This window comes from Magnolia sinica, chromosome 9, assembly GCF_029962835.1.
Source record: "Magnolia sinica isolate HGM2019 chromosome 9, MsV1, whole genome shotgun sequence".
Classification (NCBI taxonomy): Eukaryota; Viridiplantae; Streptophyta; class Magnoliopsida; order Magnoliales; family Magnoliaceae; genus Magnolia; species Magnolia sinica.
In genome coordinates this window covers 80,037,397-80,048,230 of record NC_080581.1, presented here as the reverse complement: position 1 = coordinate 80,048,230, position 10,834 = coordinate 80,037,397, and positions in this window count along the sequence as shown.

Here is a 10,834-nt window from a genome sequence, read left to right as displayed (position 1 = left end):
TCAGATAATTTTAAGATCATGTGCCCAAAAAATAAGTAGATCCAAATCTCATGTGGATCATACGAAACAGTGGTGATTGAACTATCCACCATTAAAAATTTCACAGGGCCCACCGTTTTATTTTCCATCCAACCTGTTGATAAGATCAAACAAATCTCAATGAAGGTATAAAAAGATATATCAACTTATCCAAAACCTCCTTGGCCCACAAAAAGTTTTTAATGGTCAATTGCCACTGTTTACTATGGTTAGGTCCAGCTGAGATTTGAATCATCGTGCCGTGAAATGATCGGAAGCAGAATGGCTACCACACAGCAGCTATATAGCTGGTGTAGATACGTGTCGTGCGAAGACGAACGCGGACGCTCCTCCAGCTCCGAGTTGTACCGACGGTTCAAAGGAGATTAAAGTTACATGGGCCCCACAATAATGTATTTATTATATCCACACCGTTCATTCATTTTTCAAGAGCATGTTAGAATATCATACAAAAATTTAATCATATCGAATGCTCAAATGGACCACACCAAAAATAGCAGCGAGAATAATATTTTCACCGTTAAAAAATTTATAGGGTCCACCATAACGTTTATTTTCCATCCAATCCGTTAATAAAGTCACAATACATGGATGAAGAGGAAAAACAAATTTTATATTGATCTGAAACTTCTGTGACCCCAAAAGGGTTTCAATGGAAGACATTCAATCCCCCACTGCTTTTTTAAGTGTAGTCCAAAGATCTTTCTTATTTTTCAGCTCTAGCCTTAAGACGAGATTGACAAATGGATGGACGGTTTGGATATAACACATAACTCATGATGGGACCCACAGAACTTGCTGACGTGAATACATCAGCCATAAAGCTGGTACGTGGTACACCAGCTAATCCGCTTCCAAAATGATCTACCGAAATGGATGAAGGCCGTTGATATGTAATACATCCATAAGGTGGGCCCACGGTACTGGCCGTACAGGTGGGACGCACGTTTACTGCTAAAGCTTTCGAAGGCAGTTACTGCACTAGAATGCTAGGTTGGGTCACCATGATGCTTGTGAAAAATCCAATCAGTCCATCCGTTTTTCAAGGTAATCTTAGGGGGTGATTGGCGCCTGGTATTGGGAGGGATTAGGTGGGATGGGAATAAAAAAAAATATAATTATTACATATGGCTGGGATTGTCTCCGTTGCCATGTGATAAGCTTAATTTCATGCTATGTTTGTAATATGGTGGTTCATTAAATAGATATACCTGCCATTATTTGAAACTATTAAGAATAACACATGTGTTTTATCCAAGCCGTTCATCTGTTTTGTAACCTCATTTTATGGCATGGGCATAAAAATGAGGTAGATCCAAAACTTATGTGGCCCCAAAGAAGTTTTCAACAGTAGGTATTCAATCCCCGCTGCTTTCTACAGTGGGGTTCACTTGACATTTAGATCTACCTAATTTTTTGGCGCATGCTCTAAAATGATCTCGAAAATTGGGTAGACAATGTGGACACAGCCCATACATCATGGTGAGACCTATACAACTTACTAACATTGAGTGGAATTGGCATGGGACCAATGCAATTTTATCTAATCTAATGCCATGCTTTTCCATTCTTCCAAACATTGAGTCGAATTGGCACGAGACCAAATGCAATTTCATCCCATTAATCTCATCTAATACCATGCACAAACGCCTCCTTCAAACTTAAAGAACAAAATGAGGTGGATCCAAAACCCAGAGAGCTGTACAAGAGTAAAATGGATTGAGTGACCACTGTTGAAATATTTTTATAATCACAAAAGGTACATGACAAGATAAATGTTCTGTGTTTTTACTTCTTCTCAGTGGGAATGGCTTTATAAATTGTGTGGATGGCATACAGACATTTAAGTTGGATCCTAACAATGTTTCAACAGTAGAAAACTCTTTTCTCAGTTTTACCTATCGGAAGACCCACGTGAGTTTTTACATACACCTCATCTTCAGTCACACGTAGTAGAATAAACTAACACATTCACCTCATCTTCACCTAATCCTCTCGACCATTTACTAGGTATCCCACAGTATTAATGTACGGATGTCTCGAAGGCACGTGCAAATTTAGTGCCATCGCTTTTCATTGATCCACATCATTGATGATGACTCCCATAACAAGATAGGCGGGATTTCTCTCCCAAATAGACCATGTGCGACACAACACTGATTTTTAATGTGTGGAACTTTTTGAGGCATCACAATCATTTATATTTTACATTCACACTGTCCATCACTTTTTAGAAATCATTTTAAAGCAAGAGCCCAAAAATAAGTTACATCCAAAATTCAAGTGGACTATAATGAAGAAAGTGGTGAAGATTGAACAATTATCATTGAAACCACCATGGGGCCTACTACAAAGTTTTAGAGGTGTACATGAGTTGATTCGAGTCGAGCTGTGCCAAGCTCGACTCGGCTCGGCACTAGTTGACCTCAGCTTAACTCAGTCCTCGAGCATGACTAGCCAGCTTAACTCGGTTCGGTCAATAGCTCGGGCAAGTTCGAGCCGAGTTTAAGCTCAAATTCGCCTGTGTAGCATTTTCACAAACACATGGACAACACCTTCAAATTCTCACTGTAAGTAAAACACCAGCAACGGTTTTACAGGTATTTCATCAAACACCTTGTAAGCAACATCAAATTTTTTTTTAAATGATATTTATTTGATAAAACACACCTTTGCCACCAGCCAACACTTCGTTGAGTCATTTCATCAAACACTTGGTGAAGCAACATCAATATCAAAGTAACCGAGTCACTGAACCGGTTCGATCCGAGTTTGATTCGAGTTGGGTTCAATCCAAGTCGAGTCGAGCTTGGATAAGCTTGAACTCGGTTTAAAATTTTTTCAAGCTCAAAAATCAACTTGACTCAGCTCGAACTCAATTTCGAACCAAGTCGAATTGGCTTTTTCGAGTCAAGTCCAATGAGCTAACCGAGCTAACTCAGTTCGTGTACAGCCCTACAAAGTTTATTTGCCATCTAACCTCTTCATAAGATCACATAGACCTGGATGAAGGGAAAACATAAATAGGATCTTAATTTGAGCCTTTTTTGGCTTTAAAAAGTTTTCAACAATATGCCTCCAATTGTCATTGTTTTTGTAACATGTGTCGTACTTGAGCTTTAGATCTATTTCATTTTTTGCCTCATTCACTAAAATGGCATTAAAGATAGATGGATTGTGTAGATTTAATACATGTCTTCAAGTTTCACATGTCAACACTATTAGTTTTATTCACTTAATCCGGAATTGGCTGCACCATCGAAGTCAATTAATGTATTTACCTTGTCCATTTATTTCTTCATAGCATTTAGGTCATCATTAACAAAATAAACCTAATTATAAGTTGGATTTTATCTTCTTAATTTTTGGGACCATGCTCTAAAATGATTAAACAAAGTGGATATAGAATACACATGTCAAGGTGGGCCCAGTAAGGGCTGCATCATCTTGGGTGAGGTAGTCTCACTTAATCAGCTCTCCTCCACCACACAGTAAGCAAAGTAATCTATGGAAGTGTGAAATTTACATAGGCCCACGATGATGTATTTCTTAGATTAACGTTATCCGCTCATTTTTTTTCATAACAGATGCGAGCTCAAAGACAAAATACAATCCAAAACTAAAGTGGACCATATCACTATAAACAATAGGAACTCAAAGACAAAATACAATCCAAAGCTAAAGTGGACCATATCACTATAAACAATAGGAATTATTGCTATCGTTGAAAATTTCTTAGGATTATAAAAGGCTCTAGTCAAGCTGATATTTGTATTTTAACTTCATTAATTGAAGGATGTATGATTTTGATAAACAAGTTTGATGAAAAATAAGCCTCACCATTGGCCTTAAGAAAGTTTTAACAGTGATTTGTTCAATCCTTACCATTTTTTGTGATATGATCCACTTGAGTTTTAGATGTACCTCTTTTTTGACTGATAATAGTTGCACATGTTAAAAGTTGTGTTGTATCCTAATCTATTTGGGAAAGAGAAATCCCGCCATTCTTATTAGAGCGGACGGAAATGAAATCGAATTGCGTACTGAGTTACTTAGTATGCTCTTATTGTACTAAATAAACTCAATTGGGCCCACCTTGAATGTATTTGTCTTATCCACTCCGTTCATTTGTTTTTTCAGATCATTTTAGTGGTTGAGACCAAAATTGAGGTATATCTAAAGCTCAAGTGGATCATACCACAAGAAACCGTGGGAATAATGATTTCCACCGTTGAAACCTTTCTATGGCTCACAGTGATTTTTATTTTTCATCCAACCAGTTAATAATATCAAAAAGACATGAATTAAGTGAAAACACAAATATCAGATTGATCTAAAACTTCCGTGGCCTTCACGAAATTTTCAATGGCAGATGTTCAACTCACACTGTTTCCGGTGGTGGTCCATTTGAGCTTTGGATACGTTTCAATTTTGGGCTAACAACCTAAAATTATCTACTAAAATGTATGGACAGAGTGGATAAAATGCATGAATAACTGACACACAAACTTTGCTCAGCACGTAATCCGCTTCCTACGAAAATGACGTGAACCGATTAGAAACGACACTGAAATTTTGTGCACCTTCAACACACGCTATCTGCACTTGTACGTACGATGCATATTGTGGGAGCTGTGTGTGAGGCCATATAGATGTCTATGTGGAAGCAGACTGCGTAGTAAGTAACACACACTTAGCGTATTGAGTAAACTTTGTGAGGTCCACCATGATTTATCTGTTTTATCCTCTCCATTCATCCATTTTACCGGATAATTTTATGTATTGAGATAAAAAAAATTAGGCATATCTAATGTTCAAATGGACCATACCACTGGAAATAGTTGAATTGAACGTCTACCATTGAAAAATTCTTGGGGGCTACAGAAGTTTTGGATCAAGCTTATATTTATGTTTTACCTTCATCCATGTCTGTATGATCTTATGAATATATTGGATGACAAATAAACATCATTGTGGGGCCTAGAAAGGTTTCTACATTGGAAATCATTTTCCCCACTGTTTCCAGTGGTGTGATCTAATTTATCTTTGGATGTGCTTAAATTTTGGGCTCAACCGCTTACGTTAGATGGAAAAATGGATGGACGTCATGGATAGACCACATACATTCAAGGTGGTCCCAATTGAGTTTACTAAGTACGATAAGCAATCCAATTTATAGCCTATTTGCTAACGCTGAATTTTATAGAATTTGGAAAATATTCTATGTTTAGTAGCATTTGTTAACGCATGAGAAGGAAAGTGCTCTATGATGTTGAAATTTTTCCATGATGGGAGTACTTTGTGTTGGGTGTCTAGCTTAATGGGGAACTGTAACGTCCTGAATTTTTACTGTTTTAGATTTCCAAAAATCCTTGAAAATTTTTCTGTTAATTAACTTATAATGTCACTTAATGACCATTAGCACTCAATGTTAGTTTATATAGGGATGGTACCAGTAAAGAACTGTACAAGTCCGATTAATCAATCGTAGGAAGCCCACGAATCCACCCGATCACTTGAACATCAGGTGTAGCCTCATGATTTACTCACATAAGACCCAAATCTAACCAACCCATTGCTAACTAATCAAGACAATCATGACTAAATTAAATATTTAACCGAATCCGAGTCAGATAAGGCCCGGATCTTGACTAATAGACCAAATCAAACCCCTTACTTTTTTAAGCCTAAAACCGACGGTTTTGATAATCATGACTAAATCTCCACTTTCACTAGTTATCAATAGGCTACACTATGAACACAGTTAATCCAAACATTAATCATTACCCATGAGAAATCTCAATACCTAATTCATTCCATAAATGCCCTAATTTTTCAAACGAGCTCTAGACCGCTCGTTGGTGGGCCACTAGTTCCAAAACTATAGAATAATGTCTGTGTTTACTGGGCTTGACGTTCATCGCGAGACATCTAGTTGAGATAGTGACTCGGATCACTTAACTTGGACTTACAAGGTCGGTGCATGAGTTATGCGAATATTATTAAAACTACCAAATAACTTAAGTCACTTATCTGCATTCGGTCTTTGCCCAAGTTATGGCTTTCGGACCGTTAGATCATCACCAAATTTGGGGCAACAACCTAAAGTAATGTCTTACACAAATCTGTATAGTCGCGGGCCTGATCGATAGTCAGTGACCGTTGAACTGAATTATGATCCTATCCGTCGATCGACGCATCCAAATGACAGGCCGTTTGTGTCTATGGGTAGATCATCACTAGGGTCAACTATCCAATGGTGGGTGTCGACTCCTACGCCCCGTAGTAGCCCCAAAATAGTAGAAAAAATTCCCCTAGGGCTAGTATAGTAAAAATCTATCCTTTAGGACCATTTACATCAAATCTAGCACTATATAAAGGCCTTATTTGGGCACCCCCTCCTCCCATACGAATTTTATGCCCTAGAGCAAGAGAAAAAAAAAGGGAGAAGGAGAGAAGAAAAGGAGGAGAAAGGAGAAGAGAGAGAGAGAGAAGGAGAGAGAGTGAAGAAGAGTGAAGGTGAACCATAGCTCAAGTGAGGCCCAAAGGAGTTCGATTCTTGCAACTCCTCATCTCTTCTTCAACAAATCCCTCACCCACAACCGGAAGAACCCCTCTCCTCCGATTGGGTAGGTAATCCCTCATCTTTTCTTGAAACCCTTTGTGTTGAGAAGGGATTTGTATGAAGTTCTAACATGCAAATGCTTTAACTTAGGGATTCCGGCCAATCAACCCCAAATCCAAGCACTCCTAAGTCGTTTCTCAAGAACTTAACGATCCATAGGTGCGGACTATTGTTCTTAGGTGGCCTAGCACCAATTTTAATATGAATCTAATGATTTTGCTTGTTGGATGATGTATTTGGATAATCTAAAAAAACATAGACAAGCCATTACACTTTAGATCATCCCCCAAATCAATATGGAATGATGATGGAATGTTTGATGTTTCTCAACATGGTTGGGTATGCAATTGATGATTGTTTGTACAAGCTTTGTTCGATTCTTGTATGATGTTTCCCTATAACATGTTTGATGCATTAACCCATATATATATTTTGGTATTAGGAGATATATGAAATGCTTGCCTTCCTCACTAACCCACACAACACATGCACCTTTATTTCATAATATTGTTAGCATTTGCTTTGTAGGGAATCTGGATTTTGGGTTGGAAAATATGAATGTATGATACTGATTATGTTAGTTAATAACCCTGATTGTTGAAATTTTGTTGAATATCATCAAACCCTTGGGTTGGTCAGGAATCCGAGAGGAGAGACGGTGGTCCCATTGATAGGACTATCCTAAAACTAAACTCGTGGATTTGGGGCGAGTGCGTATGGGCGACAGTAGTTAGACTATATAGGTCGCTTGTACCCGTTGTCGTCTGTCACGTACTCGCCTGAACCCATGTAGTTTAGTCTACTTACTGACCAACCTTGTTTGTTAACCCTAGCTGCTCACGTATATATGAAACCTAGAATACCCTTCAACCGTTGTAACCCATTGATAACCAAACTAAAACCGATCCACCGACTCGTGGGCCGAGCATGGTGGAATGGGACATTATGTCCGAGCTGTTGGCCTACGCTGGGGTGACGAGCCTCGCCGTAGTGACTGCGAGCAATCCCTTTTCTTAGCACTCCCCATGTGCTTGAAGTCAAGGATGGGAAACCCGACGGGATCAAGGATCGCGAGGTCCTGGCCTCGCACGTTGAGGGGTCTTGGCCTCGCAACTAGTTGAGGGTATTAATAGGTGGGGTGTACCAGTTTTTCAAATCTGCTGGATAAACGAAACTAACTAAATACTCGGTTAACATTATTCATGCATTGCATTAGATAGGATTCGGCAACTCGGTAGTTGAGGTCACAATGAGGGAGTGTTGTTCATGTGCGATTGATAAACGGAATCGCTCGAGGGAGTGTTGTGGCGAGGTTATGTATCATATCATTTATCATGCATATGCATTAACAATATTAGCTAAGGATTTATGAATGTTTGCTTTTTATTAAATTCATAATATAATTGATGTCTGATGTAACTTAAGATTAATAGCACCCACTGAGTTGATCGCTCACTCCCACTCTGGGACGGCGTTTTAAAACACCAACCAGACTCTTCAGTAGATGCAGGTGACACAGAGTACGAGGAGCATGGCGGCGCGAGTCTGGATGTGGAGGACGAGTTGTCCTATTTCCAGTTGATGGGTCGCTCGCCCTAGTTTTACGGGTGGACTTGGATCGCTAAGTAGGGGACTTTGCGAATCATTCTTTTGGACATACCATTTTTTATACTTTTGTTGGGCAACTCCTTGTGCGACCTATAGTTAAAATTTTTGGACTTATAAACATTTAGCCTTTTCCATTACAGTAGACTAGCTGTGAATTGTGATTTATGTTTCAAGTAATTCTATGCTGCGCATTTAAACCTGATTAATCATAAAACAATAAAATTGATTATAAGTAATACCTGAAAACTTAAGAGTCGAGTATATGCACAACTCTCAATTTTCAGGGCGTTACAGGAACGGAGAATGCGCTCTATGATTATTATTTTATTAATCCAAAATTATCCTTTACTATAGAGATTTTCTCCCTAAGCCCACCATGATGTATGTGTTTCATCTATTTCATTCATCCATTTTTAAAGATCATTTTAGGACTTGACACCAAAAAACGAGAGGAATATAAATCTCAAGTGGACCACACCACAAGAAAACAATATTGATTGGATATCCACCATTAAAATTCTCCTAAGGCCCAGTGTACTATTTATTTGACATCCAATTTGTTGATTAGGTCATATAGACCTAGATGAATGGAAAAAAAAAAGAAGAAAAAAGATCAGCTTGATCCAAAACTTTTATGGCCCCCAAAAAGTTTTTAATGGCCGACATTCATTCAACACTATTTTCCTGTAATGTGGTCCACTTAAGATTGGGATATACCTCATTTTTGGTCTCATACCATAAAATAATCTAGAAACATAGATGGACTGCATGTATGAAACATATACATCATAGTAGGGCCCACATAGCACAGACCACCAGTCATTGGCTGGTGGCAGGGGAGTAGCCAATCTGTTTACGCGGACGGGGATTGGATACTAAGTGCGCAGATTAAGTAGCAGATTAAGTACTACCCCCAACCGGTTTGGAGCTGGGGGGTGGAGCGCTTTCCTTCTTACGCGTGGTGTTTGGATACTGAAGTGACGTCAGTATCCTTTATGCTGAAATAATATCAAAATTTTGGGAGTCCTTTGTGTAGTGGTGGTTGGATACTGAATTGACGTCACCAAGTTCTATGGGCCCCACTATGATGTATGTGTTGTATCCACACCGTCCATCCATTTTGAGATATCATTTTAGCGCATAAGCCGAAGAATTAGGCACATAAGAATCTGTAGTAGACACACCACATAAAACAGTGGGGAGAGTGATTACTACTGTTGAAACTATCCAAGGCCCACTATAATGTTTATTTGAAATCCACCTGTTCAAAAGTTAAAAAAGACCCGAAAGAAGGGAAAACACAAATATCAGCTAGATCTAAAACTTTGTAACCTTTAGAAGTTTTTAATGGTGGGCATCACTGTCCCCACTGTTTTCAGTGATGGGTCCACTAGAGTTTTGGATTTAACTCATCCTTTGGATATTGCCCTAAAACGATCTCTCCAAATGGATGGAAGGCGTGGATATAGAACATATATCATGATAGCGCCATGGAACTCGGTGACGTCACTTTAGTGGGCTACTCAACCCGCCAGTACCTAACCCGCGCCCACTGCTATATAGTTATTGTATTGACGTCAACAAGTTATGTGGGTCCATCATGAAGTATTTGTTATATTTAAACAGCCCATTCATTTGGCGAGCTCCTTTTAAGGCTTGAGACAAAAAATAAGACATCTAGCTATCAAATGAACCACAATGCAAAAAGCAGTAAGGGATTTTATTGCCACTAGTGCTCAACCCTACATGACACATGGTGACAATATTTCTGCTAAAAAAAAAATTGAGAGCGTTACAAATAATGATATTTTAGTTTTCTATTAAGTATTTTAGTTTATTTGAATTAAATATAATTTTTTTTATTTAATAAAAAATAATTTCTTTATAATGTAAAACGTTTCCAAACGATTGTTTCTTAACAAACAGTTGTCTCACATACATTACGTAATTTTCAAACTTCAGCCATAATTATCAAACAAGTTTTTTCACTTTAGATTTTAGATTGGTTTCAGATTTTAGATAAGCCATAGACTTCAGACTTAACAAACGGGGCGTTAGTCCATGTAACACTCGGAGTTATTTCTCTGCCACTCAGCTCTGAATGGTAATAATGTTATGAATGGTTTGGATGACATACAAATATTATGGTCAGCTCCAGCCATGTTTCAACAGTGGATATTGCTGTTCTCACTGTTACGTTGGTGTGCCCAGTCAAAGTTTTGGATGCGCTTGATTTTTATAATCCTGTCCTACTGGTCTTTCAAAACAAGTGGACAGAGTAGCCTGTTTGTCGCCGACATCCCTATGGACCCCACACAGGCCCAGGCACAGAGATATATATCCCCGTCCCCAGGGTCAGTGGCAATCCGCTCCCACGTATTGCCTAGTGAGGGGCCAGTACACGTGTCTGGGCCCCACCCTTTTATTGCCGTGAAGATTCTACGGGCCCACCATTGTGTATGTGTTTTGTCACGCCCTCTATCCATTTTTTTAGTTCATTCAACTCATTTTTAGGACATGAGCTAAAGCTTAAGTGAGCAAAAACAGGGGATAATGACGTCC